General features: G+C 49.7%; 1 protein-coding gene across 5 annotated transcripts in view; it reads left to right on the top strand.

Annotated features, from left to right (window-relative positions):
* Positions 1-1,365: 1,365 nt before the first annotated feature.
* LOC141995684 (uncharacterized) overlaps positions 1,366-24,218 on the top strand; it is a 49,327-nt gene continuing 26,474 nt past the window's right edge. For 3 of the 5 annotated variants that reach the window (XR_012641390.1, XM_074966957.1, XM_074966956.1), the window contains exon 1: positions 1,366-1,560. The gene's annotated coding sequence lies outside the window, so the exon portion shown is untranslated. Of the gene's footprint in view, positions 1,561-4,558; positions 5,887-24,218 lie in introns of those variants that run through there. The other 2 variants (XM_074966958.1, XM_074966959.1) reach the window with 1 other exon arrangement.

Below are 24,218 nucleotides of genomic sequence, written 5' to 3'. Positions count from 1 at the left end.
TTTTATATTCTCTCTCGTGAGCAGAAACCCCTTTGTTCTTCTGTGCAAAGTCACAGCAACAAGATGGAGTTTGTAGCCACCTGGGCAAGTCACATGTCTATGAATGATTCAGGTTTTTGCAGGCCGACGCCATTGTTTACATGTTAGTTTGAACATTCCCAGGAAGGCTCAGATGTGGATTGGCATCTCCCAAAGTCCATTGTCAGTTAAGTGTTTCTTGATTGGGCACTTACCGAGAATAGTCCTTGCTCAAGAAGCTAACCAAATGCTTCCCTGAGACTACTTAGAATCAAACACATTGAGATACAAGTACATAACTTCAAACACAAAAATGATACACACATACAGACAGCATAATCAGAACCAGCAAACTACAACCTTTCCATAGACACCCCATTTGAAGACCTTGAAACTGAGAAGAAAACCCCAGTCTTGGAAATCTAAGAAAGGAGGGAGGTGCCCCTGCTCTGTGTAACCAGGAATCACCTTCCTCTGAGAGAAAGGAAAAAGAATTGCAAACCCTTAAAAGGGGAGGGCTCTGAAATGAAGGGTGTCCAGACACTAAGGGCCAGCATGTAAGGGGGGTGCTGTTTGTGAAACTCTGTGCAGAGTGTGTCCCCCACAGTGAACTGATAATGGGGAGGGAAAAGGCAGAAGGGGTTGGTGTAAGCAGGGTCTGAATGAGCTCTCCTCTGACATCTAGCCATGAGCTAGGTGAGGAGACTTCAGGAACTGACCTTGTTTGCATGGACACACCCACTTGGCCTAGGTGTGCAGCATGATGGGGCTGCTTTGCCTAAATGATCACTTGTGGCTGGTGCTGGATCACAAGTCACTTTGCTATTGGGGTGAGGAGTAATAAAGTGTTGTTACCCTGGGTGAGAGAATAACAGGCAGCAGAGCTGTTCTGATTGAGGGACTCACCCTCCCCTGAACTGCACTCGCTAGGCAGGGGTGCCAAAGCCCAGTGGAGATGAGAGAAAGTGGGTCACAAAGTCACAAACCATTTTGGTGTCACTGAATCTCCATTTGTTGCTGAAAAAAAGTTGCGTGTGAAAAGCTTTTTGCATAACTCTGGTATTAACTCTGCGTTGGAGACAAGCCCAGAAAGTTCTGGCTGCTTCCATTTGATAGCTGAATCATTTCAAAAGACCTGTGCCCATGAATCCTATCTAGAGGGGACAGGCTTTTCCACTCACACAAAAATATAATTCCTGTAATACAATATAAAGCAATTATTGTGACCCTTATCAGAACTGGCCCCACACTGGACCTTCCGGTAGCAAGAAACCGAAAGTGAATGGTTTGACGTCACAGGGGTTTCCTGTTGTTGTGGGGGTGAAAGGACTAAGCTCTATATAGGGAGGAGGCCATAGGGAAGATCCCACAGCACTTTTGGGACAAGCGATCAGCAAACAGCCCCGTGCCCCACTGGGCCTCTCTCATTCTGCAGCCAGCATTTAACCCGAGCTGCATCGGATCGTTCAGTGGACACGGAACGGCCGTCGCTGCAGCCCCTGAAGTGAGAGACCAGACGTGGCACCCACTCAGCAGCATCTGGTGAGTACAGAGCCCAGCTCAGCAGTGACTCGCCCCTCTCCTGACTGACCCGGCATGAGGGCAGGGAAACTGACAATTCCGCTGGCTGCTCTTTAGTTCAAAGCACAGTGAAGAACCAAGCTTTGCTTTGCAACATTAGTAAGTTGCTCTTGGAAGAGAGCAATTAAACCCCAGCCAGGGCTGCAGGTGGGTCAGGGCTGGCAGGGGATGGGGATTGCTCTGTGACATGGGAGTTGGTGCACCACATAGACTCGCCGAGATCACATCCTATCTCAGCCCGAAAGCGAAATGCTGCAAGTCTCGCTTTGCAATGCTCACAAGAGCATCATCCCAACACAGGCTGGGCCAAGGAAGTCTCAGGACTGGACCAGGACGGAGGGGCTGTCAATCGAGTTGAGGGGCATCAGCAGAGCTGTTGGGGGTGCAGAGGCCGGAGGCTGGAATAGAAGGGGGGAGATGCAGATTGGAATTAAGGGGCATCAGCAGAGAAAGAAGGGAAAACTGAAATGTGGTTATATGCAGACTGAGTGAATACAGAGCAGGGTATCCCATTGTCAGGGGGCCACTCACCACTAGGTGCGCCTCCTCCTGGGGATTAGCTCTGCCAGGTGCTGCCCTCCTCTGGCGGTGTCCCCTGCCTGTCATCCTTTCTCACCCCCAGAGCCTCTCTCGCTCCAGGACCTGCAGCCTCTTCTTCATGACTTGGCCCTCCAGCCAGGTCACTACACGGTTCCCTCGTCATGGGGGGGCGAGGGGGGGACACACAAAGTCTTTGCAGCACAAATCAGCGACTGTCCTTTGCCTGGTCTGTGCCACATCCCCAGTGGCTAGCAGGGGAACCAGGGCCCACCCTGCACTCTGGGTTCTGTCTCAGGGGCCCTCCCCATCAGCAGCCATGGCCTGCCCTACCCCACACCTCGCTGCCTTTCCCCTGCACCTTTCTGGCTCTCCCCTTCTCCGGCTTTGCCAGCCCAAATGCCCTCCTCCCAGGGAGTAAGTGTGAGCTCCCTAGCTCTATTGCCCCAAACAAACACTGCTTTTCCTAGGGAGTGACTGCGGACTACTTCCCTGCAGCCCCCTTCTGCTCTCAGCTCCTGGGCTGGGTACGGGCCACTTCTGTACCTGTGAAGCTGAACCTGCTTCCAATTAGTGGCCTCTTCGCAGCCTATTCTCGCCCTGCGCGCTGCTTAGCTGGTCGACAGGGTGAATTAGGCCAGGTGGGCAGTGCGGGGAATGCACCTTTGACTGTGCCCTCGCTGCCAAGAAGGCCAACGGCATTTGGGGCTGTATAAGGAGGGGCATTGCCAGCAGATCGGGAGACGTGATCGTTCCCCTCTATTCAACGTTGGTGAGGCCTCATCTGGAGTACTGTGTCCAGTTTTGGGCCCCACACTACAAGAAGGATGTGGAAAAATTGGAAAACGTCCAGCGGAGGGCCACAAAAATGATTTGGGGGCTGGAACACATGACTTATGAGGAGAGGCTGAGGGAACTGGGATTGTTTAGTCTGCGGAAGAGAAGAATGAGGGGGGATTTGATAGCTGCTTTCAACTACCTGAAAGGGGGTTCCAAAGAGGATGGATCTAGACTGTTCTCAGTGGTAGCTGATGACAGAACAAGGAGTAATGATCTCAAGTTGCAGTGGGGGAGGTTTAGGTTGGAGATTAGGAAACACTATTTCACCAGGAGGGTGGTGACGCACTGGAATGGGTTCCCTAGGGAGGTGGTGGAATCTCCTTCCTTAGAGGTTTTAAGGTCAGGCTTGACAAAGCCCTGGCTGGGATGATTTAGCTGGGGATTGGTCCTGCTTTGAGCAGGGGGTTGGACGAGATGACCTCCTGAGGTCCCTTCCAACCCTGATATTCTATGATTCTAGGATTCTATGACGGTGCCCTCCATAAGCCTTTATGGAAATATGCTTATGAATATATATGACATAACTGGAATATGTTCTATGCTACATATGCCATGTAACATATCTATGTAAAAGTTATGATCCACTGAATCTAGTAATCCTATTTGTATGCATGTGTCTTTGTATTCGGAGTTATGAATATGGGCTGTGTACTGGCTTGATTTTTAAGTAACCTTTGTGCCTCTTAAGAAAGGAATGTACAAATCAACAAGCATTTAAAGTACAATGGATCTTGGAATGCTTCAATCCACATAAGAAGTCTACTTGAAGACATTCAAGATAGCATGTGACCCATGGCTGCTACCTGGTAAGAAACGGTGAGTCATGCATGGACACGTGACTGACCCAGGTGACTCCAGAACTCCATCTTGGAGCTGGACTTTGCATAAGAGAGAAGAGGAGGTCTTCGCCCACAGGAGAAAGTCTATTTACACCCGTGGGAGACCCCTCCATTTTGTCTTCAGCTGGCTAAAAAGAGAGCCTCTCCACCCCCCAAAGATACTTGATGGAAACTGGAACAAAGGACATTCACTACAGGGGGTATGATGAAGCGGGACTGTTCTTAATGTTTCCTCTGAATAGTGTGGGGGTGCCTCAGTTTCTCCTATGCAGATCTTAAGTATCTAAGGGGTGGGATAAGGATGTATGATCGTTGCAGAGCCCTAGAGGGCAGGTGTGTGCAGGGGTCTGGACACAGAGAATGGCCGACACCCTCTTTCCTGGCCACTGATGGCCTGGGCCCTTCCCCCCTGCAAGGTGAGAGCTAAAGGGTTGGAGAACAAAGGAATCAGGTGACCTCCTGGCCTGGGAAAGGGACAAAGCCCAGGGGAGGAGGGGCTGGAGGGAGTTTCAGTTTGTGGCTGGCTCGGGATGTGGAGTGAAGGGCAGACGGGGTTGTCTGGCTCACTGCCCCCCAAAATGGACCTGGCTGAGGGGTCCTGTTCTCTGCACCTACAAGCTCTGTGTTAGACCATGTTCCTGTCGTCTAATAAACCTCTGTTTCACTGGCTGGCTGAGAGTCACGTCTGACTGCGAAGTTGGGGGGCAGGACCCTCTGGCCCCCCCAGGACCCCGCCTGGGCGGACTCGCTGGGGGAAGCGCACGGAGGGGCAGAGGACGCTGAATGCTCCGAGGTCAGACCCAGGAAGGTGGAAGCCGGGTGAGCTGTGTGTCCTGCAGACAGGCTGCTCCCAGAGAGGAGACTTCCCCAGAGTCCTGCCTGGCTTCATGGGGAGCAGATCCAGAGCATCGCCCGGGGACTCCGTGACAACTGGTGGCAGAGGTGGAATGTACTGCACCCCGTGGATAGCGCGTCCTGCAGTAAGTGACTGGGGAACAGTAAAACGAAGGGGGATTGACACAGACCAGAGCTGCTGAAGGCTTAGAGAGGAGTGTGGAAAAATTGGAAAACGTCCAGCGGAAGGCAACAAAAATGATTAGGGGACTGGAACACATGACTTATGAGGCGAGGCTGAGGGAACTGGGATTGTTTAGTCTGCGGAAGAGAAGAATGAGGGGGGATTTGATAGCTGCTTTCAACTACCTGAAAGGGGGTTCCAAAGAGGATGGATCTAGACTGTTCTCAGTGGTAGCTGATGACAGAACGAGGAGTAATGGTCTCAAGTTGCAGTGGGGGAGGTTTAGGTTGGATGTTAGGAAAAACTTTTTCACTAGGAGGGTGGTGAAACACTGGAATGCGTTACCTAGGGAGGTAGTGGAATATCCTTCCTTAGATATTTTTAAGGTCAGGCTTGACAAAGCCCTGGCTGGGATGATTTAGTTGGGGATTGGTCCTGCTTTGAGCAGGGGGTTGGACTATATGACCTCCTGAGGTCCCTTCCAACCCTGATATTCTATGATTCTATGAGGAGCAGTTTCAGGGGGCGGTTAACCCCTGGGTGTGTGTGACCAGCGAGAAGGACTGTGCAGTAACAGGGTTCCCCTGGGGATTGCAGCGAGCAGTCCAAGGAGCGGAGGAGTGTGCAGCTCGACCCTGGCAAAGAGGTGGTGACCTCGAGAAGGGCTGGCACACGAGGAGTTCTCCCTGGAAACCGTGGGGAGCTGAGAGCACACAGGCCTGTGAGTCCACAACAACGTGGCAAGAGCGGAGTGACGGCCTGTCACCGTCTCCTTAAGAAGGACATTGTAACCCTGTGCAAAAAGAGAGGGTTGCGCATTGGAAAGTTCACCAAGGCAGAGTTAATCGTGCAGCTGGAGGAGGATGACCGCTCTAAGGAACAGATTCCTGACCCCAAATGGGGCTATCGCAGGATCTGGGAGCAGCTGGAGTGGTAGCCAGGCATCCCCAAGACTCCTGTCCCCGACCAGACGAGGGTCTTCACGATTGGGTTCCCCATCCAGGGATCGGAGACGGACGGGATTGGAGCTGAGTCCCAGAGAGCAAGAGGACGGTGAGAGACAGCGAGAGCCCGAGAAAGAGCTGCAGAAGCAGCAGCAGCGTGAACTGGCGGTGGGGGAGCGGAGAGGCCTAGGGGACCTCCCCGGGGTGAGTGGGGATAGACCCCGGGGGGCCAGTTCCGCAGGGAACCTTGAGACTAAATTGTTGCCCCTGGTTAAGGAGAGGGGCGATGTGGATGCCCTCCTCACTGCCTTTGAGCAGGCTGGCGATTTGAACCAGGGGGACCCTGCGGAAAAGCCCCGGTGTCTAGCTCCCTTGCTGGGTCCCAAGGCCACAGACTCCATCAGCCAGATGGGTGGGGAGGTGGACAGGCTCCCACTCCTGACCCCAACCTATATGTCTGTGTGGAGTTTCCTGGGGCCAGGCCCCTCGGACCCCCAGTGGGAGCGGAAGGTGATGGTCAATGGGGAGACATTCCTGGGGTGGCGAGATTCTGGGACAGAGAGAACTGTTGTCAGGCCCTGGGTGGTGCAGCCCCAGAGGCTGAGGGGCTGTGTGAGCTGGATGAGGGTCCCAGGGATGAAGCCCCTTGCCCTGCCTATGGCCCAGATCCCTGTGCAGACCCAGGAGGGGTGGGGCTGGCTGGTCGTTGGGGTTCTCCAGGACACCAGCTGCGAGACCCTGTTGTGGGGTGACTGTGTCTCTTTGGGACAGGATCCAGGCCCTGCTCCTGTAACTGCCAAGGGTTTGAATTTGAATCCAGGGAACCAATCGGTGGAGAGGGAAATGGTCAGTGAAAATGCAGATGACCTGGCTGGCAGGGGGGAGGAGCGGCTAGGCTCAGGCTACCTGCCTGCCTGTAACCAGACCCCTGGGGCTGGGTGGGACAGAGAGATGCTCCCCGCCCCCTTGCACACTGGAGTGGGGGACTCAGGGGGCTCAGGCTGGCTCTGATGCAGTGAGGAAAGCAGCGAGCTCGCTGCCTACCCCCACTGGGACAGCAAGGGCAGCGCTGAGCACAGTGGGAGCTGAGACCCCAGCTGAGTGGGGGGAGACACAGGCAGGGGAGGGGATCTGTGGGGAGTGGCAAGGTGCTTGGTAAGGAAAGTCTGGATGAGCCTAGGCAGCCTTGTGAGCTGATGGCTGTGTCTAGTCAGCAGGGTGGGAAGGCGAGGAGAGTGGAAGATGAGTGTTGCTGGACCTTACCTGTTAGCTGGGTGGAGAATTGTGACAGTGAAGGAAAGGTGCCTGTGACTGTCAGGGGTATTGACTTGCCTGTGGAGGGAGCTACCCTGATCTCCAAGCAGTTGTCTGTGACCAGCCTTGTGTGCTGGGACCAGGGGAATGAGATCCCAAGCTGTGTGTCTGGGAAAGGAGAAAGTGTGTCCGGCTCTTCGTTGTCTGTGGAGCAGACAGAAGGGGCCTTTCAGCCTGTGACGGTTGAGGAACTATGTCAAGGAACTATGACGTGATTGGAATAACAGAGACTTGGTGGGATAGCTCACATGACTGGAGTACTGTCATGGATGGTTATAAACTGTTCAGGAAGGACAGGCAGGGCAGAAAAGGTGGGGGAGTAGCACTGTATGTAAGGGAGCAGTATGGCTGCTCAGAGCTCCGGTACGAAACTGTGGAAAAACCTGAGTGGATTAAGTTTAGAAGTGTGTGCAACAAGAGTGATGTAGTGGTGGGAGTCTGCTATAGACCACCGGACCAGGGGGATGAGGTGGATGAGGCTTTCTTCCGGCAACTCACGGAAGCTACTAGATCGCATGCCCTGATTCTCATGGGTGACTTTAATTTTCCTGATATCTGCTGGGAGAGCAATACAGCGGTGCATAGACAATCCAGGAAGTTTTTGGAAAGCGTAGGGGACAATTTTCTGGCGCAAGTGCTAGGGGAGCCAACTAGGGGGGCGCTTTTCTTGACCTGCTGCTCACAAACCGGGTAGAATTAGTGGGGGAAGCAAAAGTGGATGGGAATCTGGGAGGCAGTGACCATGAGTTGGTTGAGTTCAGGATCCTGACGCAGGGAAGAAAGGTAAGCAGCAGGATACAGACCCTGGACTTCAGGAAAGCGGACTTCGACTCCCTCAGGGAACAGATGGCCAGGATCCCCTGGGGGACTAACATGAAGGGGAAGGGAGTCCAGGAGAGCTGGCTGTATTTCAAGGAATCCCTGTTGAGGTTACAGGGACAAACCATCCCGATGAGTCGAAAGAATAGTAAACATGGCAAGCGACCAGCTTGGCTTAATGGTGAAATCCTAGCGGATCTTAAACATAAAAAAGAAGCTTACAAGAAGTGGAAGGTTGGACATATGACCAGGGAAGAGTATAAAAATATTGCTCGGGCATGTAGGAAAGATATCAGGAGGGCCAAATCGCACCTGGAGCTGCAGCTAGCAAGAGATGTCAAGAGTAACAAGAAGGGTTTCTTCAGGTATGTTGGCAACAAGAAGAAAGCCAAGGAAAGTGTGGGCCCCTTACTGAATGAGGGAGGCAACCTAGTGACAGAGGATGTGGAAAAAGCTAATGTACTCAATGCTTTTTTTGCCTCTGTTTTCACTAACAAGGTCAGCTCCCAGACTGCTGCGCTGGGCATCACAGAATGGGGAAGAGATGGCCAGCCCTCTGTGGAGATAGAGGTGGTTAGGGACTATTTAGAAAAGCTGGACGTGCACAAGTCCATGGGGCCGGACGAGTTACATCCGAGAGTGCTGAAGGAATTGGCGGCTGTGATTGCAGAGCCCTTGGCCATTATCTTTGAAAACTCGTGGCGAACGGGGGAAGTCCCAGATGACTGGAAAAAGGCTAATGTAGTGCCAATCTTTAAAAAAGGGAAGAAGGAGGATCCTGGGAACTACAGGCCAGTCAGCCTCACCTCAGTCCCTGGAAAAATCATGGAGCAGGTCCTCAAAGAATCAATCCTGAAGCACTTGCATGAGAGGAAAGTGATCAGGAACAGTCAGCATGGATTCACCAAGGGAAGGTCATGCCTGACTAATCTAATCGCCTTTTATGATGAGATTACTGGTTCTGTGGATGAAGGGAAAGCAGTGGATGTATTGTTTCTTGACTTTAGCAAAGCTTTTGACACGGTCTCCCACAGTATTCTTGTCAGCAAGTTAAGGAAGTATGGGCTAGATGAATGCACTATAAGGTGGGTAGAAAGCTGGCTAGATTGTCGGGCTCAACGGGTAGTGATCAATGGCTCCATGTCTAGTTGGCAGCCGGTGTCAAGTGGAGTGCCCCAGGGGTCGGTCCTGGGGCCGGTTTTGTTCAATATCTTCATAAATGATCTGGAGGATGGTGTGGATTGCACTCTCAGCAAATTTGCAGATGATACTAAACTGGGAGGAGTGGTAGATACGCTGGAGGGGAGGGATAGGATACAGAAGGACCTAGACAAATTGGAGGATTGGGCCAAAAGAAATCTGATGAGGTTCAATAAGGATAAGTGCAGGGTCCTGCACTTAGGATGGAAGAATCCAATGCACCGCTACAGACTAGGGACCGAATGGCTAGGCAGCAGTTCTGCGGAAAAGGACCTAGGGGTGACAGTGGACGAGAAGCTGGATATGAGTCAGCAGTGTGCCCTTGTTGCCAAGAAGGCCAATGGCATTTTGGGATGTATAAGTAGGGGCATAGCGAGCAGATCGAGGGATGTGATCGTTCCCCTCTATTCGACATTGGTGAGGCCTCATCTGGAGTACTGTGTCCAGTTTTGGGCCCCACACTACAAGAAGGATGTGGATAAATTGGAGAGAGTCCAGCGAAGGGCAACAAAAATGATTAGGGGTCTAGAGCACATGACTTATGAAGAGAGGCTGAGGGAGCTGGGATTGTTTAGTCTGCAGAAGAGAAGAATGAGGGGGGATTTGATAGCTGCTTTCAACTACCTGAAAGGGGGTTCCAAAGAGGATGGCTCTAGACTGTTCTCAATGGTAGCAGATGACAGAACGAGGAGTAATGGTCTCAAGTTGCAATGGGGGAGGTTTAGGTTGGATATTAGGAAAAACTTTTTCACTAAGAGGGTGGTGAAACACTGGAATGCGTTACCTAGGGAGGTGGTAGAATCTCCTTCCTTAGAGGTTTTTAAGGTCAGGCTTGACAAAGCCCTGGCTGGGATGATTTAACTGGGAATTGGTCCTGCTTTGAGCAGGGGGTTGGACTAGATGACCTTCTGGGGTCCCTTCCAACCCTGATATTCTATGATTCTATGAGGGTCGTGCAGTTGTCTCAGAGCTGGTTCTGGATTCAGCTAAAGCCCAGGAAGGGAATGGCCCGAAGTTTGTGTCTGCTCGGGAGAATGGCCCTGTAACTAGGTCGCATCCAGTTAGTGTCTATGTAAAATCCCAAAGACCCGACAATTCTGGTGCTTGTATTTTGCCTGTTGCTAGTGTATTGTTTGGAAAGGGTGTCGCAACTCTGTCTAATCAGGGTGAGATCCTAGCCAGGGCATGGGCCGCATAAACCTTCCCACATGCGGCCTGCGAGTGCTATCGACCACCCCCGACCTAAGGGAGGGCGTGAAACTGGAAGGGCCTGGTGTAACTCCTACCAAGGAACGGGAGAGATGCTGGAGCATCCATGGGAACATTGGTGGCTTCGAACTTCCCCAGGTCACCGGCTAAAGTGACCCCGCTCAGTTTGGTCTCGAAGGGGGGAGAGATGTGACGAAGTGGGACTGTTCTTAATGTTTCCTCTGAATAGTGTGGGGGTGCCTCAGTTTCCCCTATGCAGATCTTAAGTATCTAGGGGGTGGGATAAGGCTGTGTGATCATTGCAGAGCCCTAGAGGGCAGGTGTGTGCAGGGGTCTGGACACAGAGAATGGCCGACACCCTGTTTCCTGGCCACTGATGGCCTGGGCCCTTCCTCCCTGCAAGGTGAGAGCTAAAGGGTTGGAGAACAAAGGAATCAGGTGACCTCCTGGCCCGGGAAAGGGACAAAGCCCAGAGGAGGGGGGGCTGGAGGGAGTTTCAGTTTGGGGCTGGCTGGGACATGGAGTGAAGTGCAGAAGTGGTTGTCTGGCTCACTGCCCCTCAAAATGGACTCAGCTGAGGGGTCCTGTTCTCTGCACCTACAAGCTCTGTTTTAGACCATGTTCCTGTCATCTAATAAACCTTCTGTTTTACTGGCTGGCTGAGAGTCACGTCTGACTGCGAAGTTGTGGGGCAGGACCCTCTGGCTTCCCCAGGACCCTGCCTGAGCGGACTCGCTGTGGGAACCGCACGGAGGGGCAGAGGAGGCTGAATGCTCCGAGGTCAGACCCAGGAAGGTGGAGCCGGGGGAGCTGTGTGTCCTGCAGACAGGCTGCTCCCCGAGAGGAGACTTCCCCGGAGTCCTGCCTGGCTTCATGGGGAGCAGTTCCAGAGCATCGCCCGGGGACTCCGTGACAGGGGGTGTGAGTGATTTCTGGACCCAAACTAAAAGGAGATTAGTCTGTAAAAGGAACCTTACTGGAAAGGGTGAGATTTTATCAGTGCTTCTATATCCTAGGAAATTTCCGAAAACCTGGGAATTTTGGAGTAAAATGTTTTTGAATGAAAATTCTCAATTTCCCAAGTTGAAACATTTTACTCACAAATTCCCAGGTTTTGGGAAATTTCCCAGGATAGAGAAGCACTGCAAAAAACTTTATCTGGGAATTTTTCACCAGATTTGGGAAATTTTTAGCGCTAGGTTGGGAAAAGTTGGCATCACAATATAGAAGCACTGGATTTTATCTGTATTCAGTTTGATTAGACATAGACTGGGGTGTTTTGTTTTACTTTTCTTGGTAAGTCACTTTGTTCTGTCTGTTACTACTTGGAAACACTTAAATCCTACTTACTGTATTTAATAAAATCACTTTTTACTTATTAATTAACCCAGAGTATGTTTTAAAACTTGGGGGGCAAACAGCTGTGCATACCTCTATCAGTGTTATAGAGGGCAAACAATTTATGAGTTTACCCTGTATAAGCTTTATACAGGGTAAAACGGATTTATTTGGGTTTGGACTCCATTGGGAGTTGGGCATCTGAGTGTCAAAGGCAGGAAAACTTCTTAACTGGCTTTCAGTTAAGCCTGCAGCTGTTAGGGGATGTGATTCACACCTGGGTCTGGGTTTGCAGCAGGCTAGCGGGTCTTGTTCAAACCAGGCAGGGCACTGAAGTCCTAAGCTGCTTAGGCAGGGAAGGAGGAGCAGAAGTAGTCTTGGCACATAGGGTGGCAGCTCCCAGGTGGTTTCTGTGATCCAACCCATCACACACCCCATCAAAGAGCTAGCTCTGTTCACTACCCTACATTCTCAAAGTCCTCAGACATCCAGTTCAACAAACATCGAGGTAAAATGAAATTGCAATTTTACATGTGTAACCCCTGCCTGCTCAGGGTGGTGCTATGTCGTTCCCCCCACCCCCTCCCCCCCCGAGTGGTGACTAGGCCAGCCAGAGATTGATGAACCTGCTACAGACAGGGCTAAGGGAGAGGAGGCTTTTAGTTCAGGCAGTTGCGGCTCCTGCATTCAACTCAAGAGGTCCCAAGTGTGATCCCTGCTGCTGAGGGGGCATCACCGTTACATTTGCATATTTTATTAACTAAACCTAATCACTAATAACTCTCATTTGAATGTGTTGATATGTGTTTGTATAGTTTCATTAAACAGGTTAATAGACAGTAATCCTTATGTCCAATGCCTGAGAAGGCGGTCGTTTGTAGTCTGAATAGAAGTCCTCAGCTAGAAGGATGTTATGAAAGCCAAGTCACTATTCAAACGCCTTGTGAAAGGACCAATACGGGGCAAAACCGGTTCCCCATTTAATTCACTGGGGTGAAACGCCCTGTGCAGGGAGCACCAGCTGCTGTGCCTCTGACTCTGGTGCCCCCAAATGACAGCCCGCGCAAGCCTGCAGCGGTTGCCCTCTCACAACTCAGCCCTCCAGCCAGGTCACTTACTGTCCCAGAGAGGGTGGGACTATAAAGAGTCCAACAAAGCAAAACCTGATAACGTTACACCAGGTCTCCAGCCGCCCCGGGCTCAACAGTCCTCGTCTCCCCTTGCATCAGGAGCCTTTTGCACCCCTTTCCCTGGTGGCTGGCAGGAAAACCCAGGCCTTCTGTCCCCACAGAGTTCCAGCCAGTCACCTTGTGCTAAGCGGCTACGGTCTAGTCCCTCAGTCTCACTGGGGTTTCCCTGGGCCACTCCCAGCTCCCATCACAGAGCAGCTTCTCCCAATGCTTTCTCCCTGGGGGGTCGGCATCTGCTCATAGGTCCTGGAACTAGGGGTTCGGGGGTGTAACGATGCTGGTTCTGGCGGGACCCAACTGAGAGTGCCAATTCAGGACAAACTGCTTCAAGCAGGGCAGTTACTGCCCGAGGCTGGGGTTTTTCCACCTCTAAGGTGAACCAAACCAGCCAAACAGAGCAGACTTTGGTCTCACCCCACTGGCTCACCACAAGTCACACAAGCAATTCCCTTAGACACTCCAGTTTCCCAGCATCTCCACCAGGGCCACTCGTTATGGGGACAGATGGTTATGAAAACCAATACCCCAGTAAAAGAACAAAGGTTCCCTCAATCCCAAAAGACCAAGCCCCAGACCCAGGTCACAAATCAGATCTTACCCACAAATCACACTGTTGCCAATCCTTTAGAATCTAAAATCTAAAGGTTTATTCAGAAAAGGAAAAGGATACAGACGGGAGCTAGAATTGGTGAAATGGAATCAATGACAAACAGTAATGGCAAAGCTCTTGGTTCAGGCTTGTAGCAGGGATGGAATAAATGGCAGGTTCAAATCAAGTCTCTGGAGAACATCCCCAGCTGGGATGGGTCCTTCAGTGCTTGGTTCAAAGCTTCAGTGTAGCCAAGTCCCTCCAGAGGTCAGAAGCAGGACTGAAGACAAGATGGAGGAGCTGCAGCAGCTTTGTATAGTCTCTTGCCATGTGGTCTCTGCTTTCTTTGTCCCAAAGACAAGCTGCCCATCCCATGGCCTGGAAACACCTCAGAGTTCTGTCCCTAGGCAGGTCCCTGCACACCTGGCTGAGTCCCCAGGCGTGTCTGCCTTCTCTCAATGGGTCAGCTGTGTCGTTGATGGTCCTTAATGGGCCACCCAGCAGACTAGGCAGAGCTGACACCAGCTTGTCTGGGGTGTCCCCCAGAAGCAGAGCACACGTTTGAAATACAGACAGTACAGAGCCAATATTCATAACTTCAACTACAAAATGATACACGCACAGATAGTATCATCACAATCAGCAAACCATAACCTCGTCTGAGACACCTCATTTGACCCCCTTTATATAAGATTTGGTGCCGGTACAGGACCTTGGTTGCAACGATGATCTATACGGTCCCAGATTATGTCAGTAACATCACAGGGGGGTGCTTCAGCATCCCCTGACTTGAAGTGGTTTCAATTTGTGATGGATTCCCCTCAGGGTGCCACCTGGAACTGGGGTACCACTGAGCCCCCTGACCTACCAGCCTGGGCTCCGTTTACACTGTATGACTGTGACAAGCTGCAAATCCTTGGAGCCTGCACTTTCACTAGCCTTCATACAGGTAGGGCCACACCCAGCTGCAGTTACATGAAGGCTCTTTGTACAGCCCCTGCAATGAACCAACAGTGGAAAGGCTACAGCTAAGGCAACTCCCCAGGCACGCACCCCCTCTGGAGCATAAACCCAAAATTATAGCATCTTGTGCTGCACAGGGAACTGTACAGCGTAAGCTCGTAAAGTTCACCCTCTCCCTCAGTGTGGAGAGGAATATGCAACAGCCTTTGCCCCGTGAGCTAAGATTCCCATACAGTTCACTCCAACTCACTGGTTTAGATAAAGCAAAAACAAGTTTATTAAGTGCAAAAGATAGATTTTAAGTGATTATAAGGGATAGCAAATGGATCAAAGCAGATTACCTAGCAAATATACAAAAATGCAAACTAAGCCTAATATACTAGATTGCTAATTCATATCCAATCTTATTCTCACCCTAAGAGATATACAAGCAGGCTGCACTTGCTTTACAGCTTGGAATCACCAGGTGTTTCTTTCACAGGCTAGAAATCCCTTTAGCGTGGATCCAGCACTTCCCCCAGTTCAGTCTTTATTCCTTGGGGGTTTTCAGGAGTCCTCCTGTGTGAGGAGTGGAGAGCACCAGATAATGTCACTCCCTGCCTTATTTAGCTTTTGCATATGGCAGGAACTCTATGTTCCCAAAGCTTGGTTCCCAGACTGGTCTGTGGAAAAATACTGACATCCCCAGATGAAGTCCAGAGACTTCTGATCACATGTCCTTGTAGAGTCATAGCAGCCATTACTTACAGGCTATTTGGAGCATTCACAGGAAGGCTCCCCAGGTGGGAGATAAGCTTCTGCTAAGGCCTATTGTTTTTTCCTAATGGCCCATTTCCCTGAATAGGCCCTTCCCCACCAACTATCTCGACTGAAAATATCTTGTCTAGTGAGCATTACCCAGATGTAACTACATTTGAAATACAGATACATAGTCAATATTCATAACTTCAGATACAAACATGATATATGCATACAAATAGGATAATCGCATCCAGCAAATCATAACTTTTCCAATGACATCCCACATGCCCCATCTTGCACAAAAGGCATCATAATTATGCCATAGTCATATCCTAATAACATCACTAAAGAATATGGGGTTGCAGTGTCACACCAGGGTTCACAGATCCAGGGTTCACAGTCTGGGAGCTGCGGGGGCAGTACCGGTGGGTGAGAGGGCAGCATGCAGAGCCTCCCTGGCCTCCCATGCGCCTAGGGGCTGCACTGAAGGGACCTGGCAGCCGCTTCCTGGGAGCCACGGTAAGCGCCGCCGGGACCCCGAACCCCCTCCTGTACTCCAACCCCCTCCTACATCCCAAACCCGTCCATCCCCAGACCCACCCCACAGCCCACACCCCCAGCCAGAGCCCTCATCCCTCCACACCCCAACCCCTTGCCCCAGTCCAGGGCCCCCTCCTTCACCCCAAACCCAGTGTGACAGGTTGGACCCCCCTTCCAAGGTGCCACCTGATGTACTGGGGTCTCACTGAGCCTGCCTGCTCCACCAGCCTGGGCTCCCTTACACTGTTTTGCCGAGCCAGGCTCTCCGGCCTCCTCCAGTGCGCGCACACACACACACATCTGTAGAATCACACAGAGTCTGCAATCAGCTCTGCATAGGAAGACTCAGCTAGGAAATTGCCCAGCACTCAAGTGCACAGCCTCTCTGGAGTGTAAACCCAAAATTGTATTGTCTTGCACTGCACAGAAATCTGTACCCCCTCCCTCAATGTGAAGGAAGATATGCACAACTTTTTTGCCCCCTCCCAGTTACGAATTGCACAAACTGGTTTAAGGAAAACAAAACTAGTGTGTTAACTACAAAGGATAGATTTTAAGTGATTATAAGGGATGGCAAACAGATCAAAGCAGATCACTGAGCAAACAAACACACAAACTAAGCTCCATACATTAAAGAAACTGGTAACAAGTAGTAATTTCTCACCTTAAATGTTGTTTTAGGCATTTCGTTCACAGACCAGACACCTTTTCCAGCCTGGGCTCAGCTCTTCTTCCCCATTCAGTCCTTTTTCTCAGATGTTTCCAGCAGTCATCCTGGGCAGGGATTCAGTGAAAAATGAACCCTGATTACCTCACTTCCCTGCCTTAAATAGGATTTATATATGGTGGGAATCCTTTGTCTCTCCCTGTGATTCCCTCCCTCCCCCTAGTGAAAAAATACTAGAAGTCCAAGATGGAATCTAGTACCAGGTGACATGATCACATGACCCTGCAATGTCAAAGCCCCTAGGTGCATGTCCGGCCCCTAGGTGCAGGGGTGATCAGGGAAGTTCTGCATGCTTCCCCCACCCCCAGTGCCAGCTCCGCAGCTCCTATTGGTCGGGAACCGCGACCAATGGGAGTTTCGGGGGTGGTGCCTGCGGGTGTGGACAGCGCATACCATGCAGAGCTGCCTGGCTGCACCTCCATCTAGCCGCTTCCGGTAGCAGTGCAGAGCCAGGGCAGGCAGGGAGCCTGCCTTAGCCCTGCTGCACCACTGCCTGGGAGCCACCTGAGGTAAGCGCCGCCTGGCCAGAGCCAGCACCCCAAACCCCCTGCCCCAGGTCAGAACCTCCTCCTGCAGCCTAACTCACTCCCAGAGGCCACACCCCACACCCCATCCAAAAACAATGTGAAGCTGCAGCAAAGCTCCTGTTAGCAAAACAGCATCCGTGAGTTAGTGGATCACAGAGCAGGAGTTTTCTCCTTCACCTGCTTTTTAACAAACACAAGTAAAAGTTACATTAAGTTTTGCAAAGGAATAAAGCTCCGCTTTATAATGACTTGAAAAGACAAACCTATCTGAAGACACATCCCTTTTGCATGTGTTTCAATAAAAAATCACGCAAAAGCACCCCAGGTTCAAAACCACAGCTTCTATTTAAACGGTCCGATAATTACAGATGGCTGCACCTCGACGGCCCTGGCCAACACCAGCAGTCAAGCTTCTCATGAAGAGACGCTATATGGTCGCTGCTACGGGACCTGAAGAAACAAACACACGTTTGGACCTCTAACAAAGGCCCCGGTCTGTTTGTACATGAGGAATATAGGCAGTGGAGCATCCGGGCCAGTGCAAAGTAGCCCAGAACCCCTCTTAAATCATAGAATCATAGAACTAGAGCACTGGAAAGGAGCTCGATAGGTCATCTAGTCCAGTCCCCTGCACGGAGGCAGGACTAAATACCCATCCCTGACGACGGTTTGTCTAACCTGTTCTTTAAAACCTCCAATGACAGATTCAACACCTCCCCAGGTAATTTGTTCTAGCGCTTAACCACTCTGACAGTTAGGAAGTTTTTCCTAATGTCCGACCTAAACCTACGTCCTCTTCCACTTCCGCGGCACCTTTTAATTCCCCCCAGGCCCTCTGCATTCGGGCTTTAGTCCTACCCCTGACACCTATTTTCAGCAATTTCTCAGGTCTCTTGTCGACTGGCTTGTTTTATTTAACACTGTAAAATATCTAGGGTTCCATCTAGGGTTCCAGCTTGTATAAAGGTAAAATGCAAAGTGTTATATAAAACAGAATAAACAATTCTCTAGGGTCTCTAGACAACGTCATAATAAAGAAAAAGAAAAATGTAATTGTTGCTTTGCAGGTACTGCTACAAAATGTCTCCGTCCCCCCCCAACCAGTGTTTCTGTTAATCAGTTTTAAATTAAAAAATAAGCCAGGAAAGGTGGAGGGAGCAAGGGGTGGGTTTGGGCTGTTTCTTCTGTTAACTGTGTCAGAGGCGACACCCTTACCTCTGCCCTTCATGCGGTCACAGAGCCATGGCTTTTCTCCTTTAAATTTGTCTTCTTTTTTTTACTTTAAAAACCATCAGTTGTGGGTTTTGTACCGTACCCTGGAATTTAAACCTTTTGTTTGTTTTACCATTTACATGCGATAAGTCTTTAGAGCAATTTTTGTTTGTTTGTTTTGGTATTCTGGACAATTCAGTTAGTGTTAGTTTGCTTTTTAAAATGTTGCCACTTTTTAAGAGCTCCTTTAAACATTTATAAAGCTATAACGTGTCTTTTTACATTTTATATTTCTATTGTAAAACCCTTCTTTACATGTGGGTTTTGTACAATATTTGGTATTCCCCAGGAACTTATTTCTTCACATTTGACATTCCTGTAAACCATTTTTATGGGCCTTTTTCTTACTATGCAAGACATTTAGACAAAAAATTACTAAAAATCTCTATTTAAACTGTGTCACAGGGATGATAATTATTTAAGTAAACTTGGCTACTTCCTGCTCTTGGCATTTCTCTAGTAGGTAAAAACATGCATACATTATTTTTAAAATTTACGCTAGTATAGCTTTTAATTACTTTACTTCAATTCTCATTTTATTTCATTTTAATCCTGTGATTAAAAATTCTTTCACTGCAAAAGTGAACCGTTTTTAAAAAAGCATGAAGGGGTGAGTGGAAACGTGCTGCTTCAAATATGCCACATGCTCCTCTCTCTCCTTACTAGTTACTCAATCCTTCATGCTGACACAAGGCTTTTGTCTTCTTAAACTTTAATTTTTATTATTGAAACATATGTATAAATATGGCTTATCTAGAGTGACAGTTCCCGCTGTGCCTTAAATAACATTTTATTGTAAGCCCCTCGGTTGAGGACTTTTATGTTTTCTCTGGCATCTAAAGCTTTCTTTACAGTTCACACGTAAACCATTTTTTGTTTGGTTAAGGCTTCTTGCAGGCGTTACTTTAAAAACAAGCAAATGCTATTTTTGAAAGGATAGAGTAGCACACCTAAAACATTTCCTCATTTCACTCAACCTCTGCAAACACCCCTTAGACTGTAAAGACCGCTCTTTTTGTTATGTTACAGGGTTTTTCATCTCAGTCACAAATGACCAGTGCTGTTGTTCCATGTTAAACTTTTAAAAGCTTATTTGTTAAAACTTAACTTGGTTTAACAGCATTTTGATTTTTAGAAAGTTAGGAAATAAGAGTGGTGATAGGGTGTGATTGGCCCCAGGGTCTGTTGCCTAGCGGTCACAGTCCCTGGTGCCCCCCACCCCCACCCCCAACCTACCTGTCACGGTCTCTGCCACCCACCCCACAAATGGGTCACAGTCCCTGACATCCCCTCACCTAGCAGGGGTCACAGTCTCTCTGGCACCCCCACTCCCAACTCGCCTAGCCAGGGTCATGGTCTCTGGCGGCCTCCCCCCCATAGGAGGGATAGGGGAACCCAGGTCCTCCCATTCCACTTGGCTCCGACACAGGGCCTTGCCAGGCCTGGCCAGCAGCCTTCCCTTAGATTGCCACAAGTCAGTCTCCCAGGGCCACTTCCGACCTCCCTCTTGTCTTGGCTGCTGTCTGTCCCAGGAGATGCTGCCCTGGGGGTTGCTGTCTGTCTCCGTCTGGCAAGGGCTGCCACTCCCTGACATGCCTTCGTGATCTGGGCCTGGCTGCCGCTGCTCCCGAGCCCCCAGACCCAGTCCTCCCCCCTGCTCTGGCTGCCCCCATCTTTTAAATTCTGCTTCTAAGTGGAGCACAAGCGGCCAGGCATGGGACCTCCTCTGCCCAGAACTGCTCTTTAGGGGGTTCTACTCCCTCTCAGGGAGGATGAAATAGCATTCTGACCCCTGGGAAAAAGTGTTATCAACTGTTTCACGTAAGCTAGTTTTCTGTAAAGTTCGGCTGTGGGTGTTTTGTGTAACATCTGTACAGCTTAAGCTTTCTTTACAGTTTGCAAGTAATCTGTTTTTAGAGAAGTTTTCCCTTAGGCAAAACTTTAAAAATCAAGGTAAGATTTGTTTAAAGGCTGGTGTAGGCCTTTAAAGGCCACAAAAACGTGCCGTTTGTACAGCGCTTGTCTGGTCACTCATCTGTTTTAAGAGGTACATTTTTCTAAACCGGCCAGCAGCCAATAGCCACACCTCTTGGCACATTATGATTGGCTCAGGAAAATACAATTCTATGACATGTCTAAAGAATAGCTTCTGATTGGCTCAGCTAAGAGGTGTGGCTTGTCCAAGGCTGTGGCTGTCTCAGAATTCCAGGCGTTCGACTGGGGCAGGTGCAGGGGTGAGCTGCTTTTCTCTTCTCTTTGCCTTGTGGCCAGTGACAGGCTTTCTTCCTTTCCTGTTGGTTTAATACTTTCTCTGCAGCCTCTCGCTTTATTGTCTCTCTCTTTCTGTAACGGGCTGAAAAGCTTTTGCTTTTCTCACCTGTTCTGCAGCTTCTCTTACTTGAGTGTTGTCTAGCCCCTGCCCTTCTCTCTAAAAATGCATGTTCTATTACTAATATTTAATGCCTTTATTTCAATAATTTTTTTTCCTCTAAAAAGGCCCATTAATATATTTAGGTCTTAACACTTTATTCCTCTGATTACTAAACTTTTGTTTAAAATGTGTAAAAAGACTATTTTCTTCTGAAAAAAATGCTCTTTTCTCTTCTAACCTTTAAAAAGGCTTGACGTGAAAAAACCACATACACAAGCAGTCCTCATGTTCCCCATTAAAAAAAAGTAAACAAATTCAAGATGGCCACCACACCAAGCATGTACACATCCAGAAAGGAGGCGAGAGGGTGGGACATAAACCAAAAAGGGGGTGTGAAAACCTGTCAGAATTATATTGTGATGAAAGACACAGAGGTATTTACTACTGGGGTGTATTGCCAGGAGTGTTGTACGTAAGACAAGGAAGATAATCGTCCTGCAATGTTCGGCACTGGTGAGGCCACAATTGGAGTACTGTTTCCAGTTCTGGGTGCTACACTTTAGGGAAGATGTGGGCAAACTGGAGAGAATCCAGAGACCAGCAACAAAAATGATAAAACATTAGAAAAACATGGCCTACGAGGTAAGGTTGAAAAGAAGACTGAGGGGAGACCTGATTACAGTCTACAAATACGTTGAGGGCTGTTTATAAAGGAGGACGGGGACCAGTTGTTCTCCAAGTCCAGTGAAGGCGAGACAAGCAGCAACGGGCTTAATCTGCAGCAACGGAGATTTAAGTTATATATTAGGAAAAAATCTTTCTAAGTCTCAGGGTAGTTAAGCTCTGGAACAGGCTTCCAAGGGAGACACTGGGATCCCCATCATTGGAGGTGTTTCAGAACAGGTTGGACAAACCCCTGTCAGGGCTGGTCTAGGGTTACTTAGTTCTGCCCCAACACAAGGGGCTGCACTTGATGACTGCGCACGGTCCCTTCCAGCCCAACATGTCTATGATTCTATGGAGTCACTGCTGCTGTCTCCATAATGTAAACGAGCCCACCTAACATTGCTGGCTGCATTCATCCCCCCACTCCATGTCCCAGCCAGTAATGTGCCCCTCACTGGGGCCAAGGGCAGGGGGTTCCTCTCCCTCCAGGGGAGCCCTGTGGCATCTGAGATCAGGACCCACAACACAGTAGCTCCTCTGTTCACAAGTGACAGGCTGGCTGAGGGGCAGAGCTGGGAGCTGCACTCCTGACCTGGTTTCAGCAGCCCCTTCTCTCTAGGGAGGTGGTAGAATCTCCTTCCTTAGAAGTTTTTAAGGTCAGGCTTGACAAAGCCCTGGCTGGGATGATTTAATTGGGGATTGGTCCTGCTTTGAGCAGGGGGTTGGACTAGATGACCTCCTGAGGTCCCTTCCAACCCTGATATTCTATGATTCTCCATGCCTCTTCTAGGGTGGCAGGCAATTGCACCTGCTCAGAATTTATTTTGTTAATACAGAACGTAAGCTTTCCCTTCACAATGTTCGTGTGGGGCAGGCAGGAGCAAGGGGTCAGAGGCACCCAGGGTTTCAACAGAGGTCAGAGGTTTATTAGCGATAACCCAGAAAGGCTCCGACAGTGGAGATGTCACCCATCTCCCAGCTCACCCCCCGCCCAGGATAGGCCCCACCCCACAGCACTAGCATCCAGCCACCAGGCTCCTCATCAGTGAGAGCCAGAAAGCTTGGTTGAAAGACAGCAACAGTGTTTGCTAGTGCTAAGCTTTCACTTACCGACTTCCATGGCCACGTGTGTGCATGGAAACTGGCCACAGCCCCTCCCTCTCCCCTGCGCTGGCTACGCCCCAGCTGAGCGGCCACATCCTGTTGAGATAAACCAGCTGACTTCTTGGCAGGACTCTTGGCAGGGAGAACCCCTCCCGTCAGCAGAGGTCGTGTCTTCACTGAAGAGCTACAACAGCACCCTGGTACACACAGATCTGCCCCACGCCCCCCTGTAACGAAGCCACCTCTGGCGGGACACTACTGAGAGTATCCATTCAGGACAAATTGCTTCGAGCAGGGCAGTCACAGCCCCAGGCTGGGGTTCGTTCACTACTAAGGCACACAAAACCAGCCAAAAAGAGAGGACTTTTGTGGTTAGCCAGTGCGTTAAAACCAGTCACACAAGCAATTCCATCAGACACTCCAGTTTTCCAATATCACCACCAGCGCCGCTCGTTATGGGGACGAATGGTTATGAAAACCAATACCCAGTAAGAGAAAAAAGGTCCCCTCGATCCTAAAGGACCAAGCCCCAGACCCAGGTCAATATACCAGTTAGATCTTACCCACAAATCACGCTGTTGCCAGTCCTTTAGAATCTAAAACCTAAAGGTTTATTCATAAAAAGAAAGAAATATAAATGAGTTAAAATTGGTGAAATGGAATCAATGACATACAGTAATGGCAAAGTTCTTGGTTCCGGCTTGTAGCAGGGATGGAATAAACTGCTGGCTTAAGTCAAGTCTCTGGAGAACATCCCCAGCTGGGATGGGTCATTCAGTCCTTGGTTCAGAGCTTCAGTTTGTAGCAAAATTCCCCCAGAGGTAGGAAGCAGGACTGAAGACAAGATAGAGAAGATGCAGCTGCCTTTTATATCCTCTTGCCATGTGGCCTGTGCTTCCTGTGTTTCAAACACAAGCTTCCCAGCACATGGCCTGGAAAAATCTCAGAATTCTGTCCATAGGCAGGTCCCTCCATGCCTTGCTGAGTCCCCAGGCGTGTCTGCCTTCTTTCAATGGGTCAGTTGCGTCGCTGATGGTCCTTAATGGGCCATCCAGCAGGCTAGGCAGTGCTGATGCCCAGCTTGTCTGGGGTGTCCCCCAGAAGCACAGCACAAGTTTGAAATACAGACATACATACATATCTAAAACTCATAATACAAAGGCCACACAAACATATAAATCAGATCATCATATCTGGCAAATTATGACATTTTTGCAGATATCTTACATGGCATATCTGGCTGATTACTTCGTGGGCACTACCCCAGAAGCCAACATTTGAAACAGGTATAGAGCCCAGTTTCAGAGTAGCAGCTGTGTTAGTCTGTATCTACAAAAAGATGCATCTGATGAAGTGAGCTGTAGCTCACGAAAGTTTATGCTCCAGTAAATTTGTTAGTCTAAGGTACAACAAGTCCTTCTTTGCTTTTTGCAGGTATAGAGCCAATACTTATAACTTTAAATACAAAAATGATATATGCAAACAGACAGCATAATCTTAACCAGCAAATCATAACCTTTTCATAGACACTTTGACCTCCTTTGTATAAGATTTGGTGCAACTGCAGGACCTTGGTTGCAACAATGATCTATATGGTCACAGTTCATGTCAATAACGTCACCCCCCCCCCCCCACAGACTTCCCAGACACCCACTCCCCCACACCCTGCCCCCTCCCCCAGAGCCAGCCCATAACATTTTGGCACCTGAGGCGGGGAACCCAAATGACGCCCCCATGCCCCCTCACTTGGGCCAAAACTTTGAAAGGTCTCAATTCTGCCTTCTTCCTGTTCTACTCCTCTCATGGTCCTGCTCTGCCACCTACCCCCAGTAAAGGGGAACTAACAACTTAAAATGCCTTGTTCACAAATT

The sequence above is a fragment of the Natator depressus genome, chromosome 11 (assembly GCF_965152275.1).
Source record: "Natator depressus isolate rNatDep1 chromosome 11, rNatDep2.hap1, whole genome shotgun sequence".
Lineage (NCBI taxonomy): Eukaryota > Metazoa > Chordata > Testudines > Cheloniidae > Natator > Natator depressus.
The sequence above is the reverse complement of the archived record's forward strand: the minus strand, read 5'-3'. Positions and strand labels throughout refer to the sequence as shown.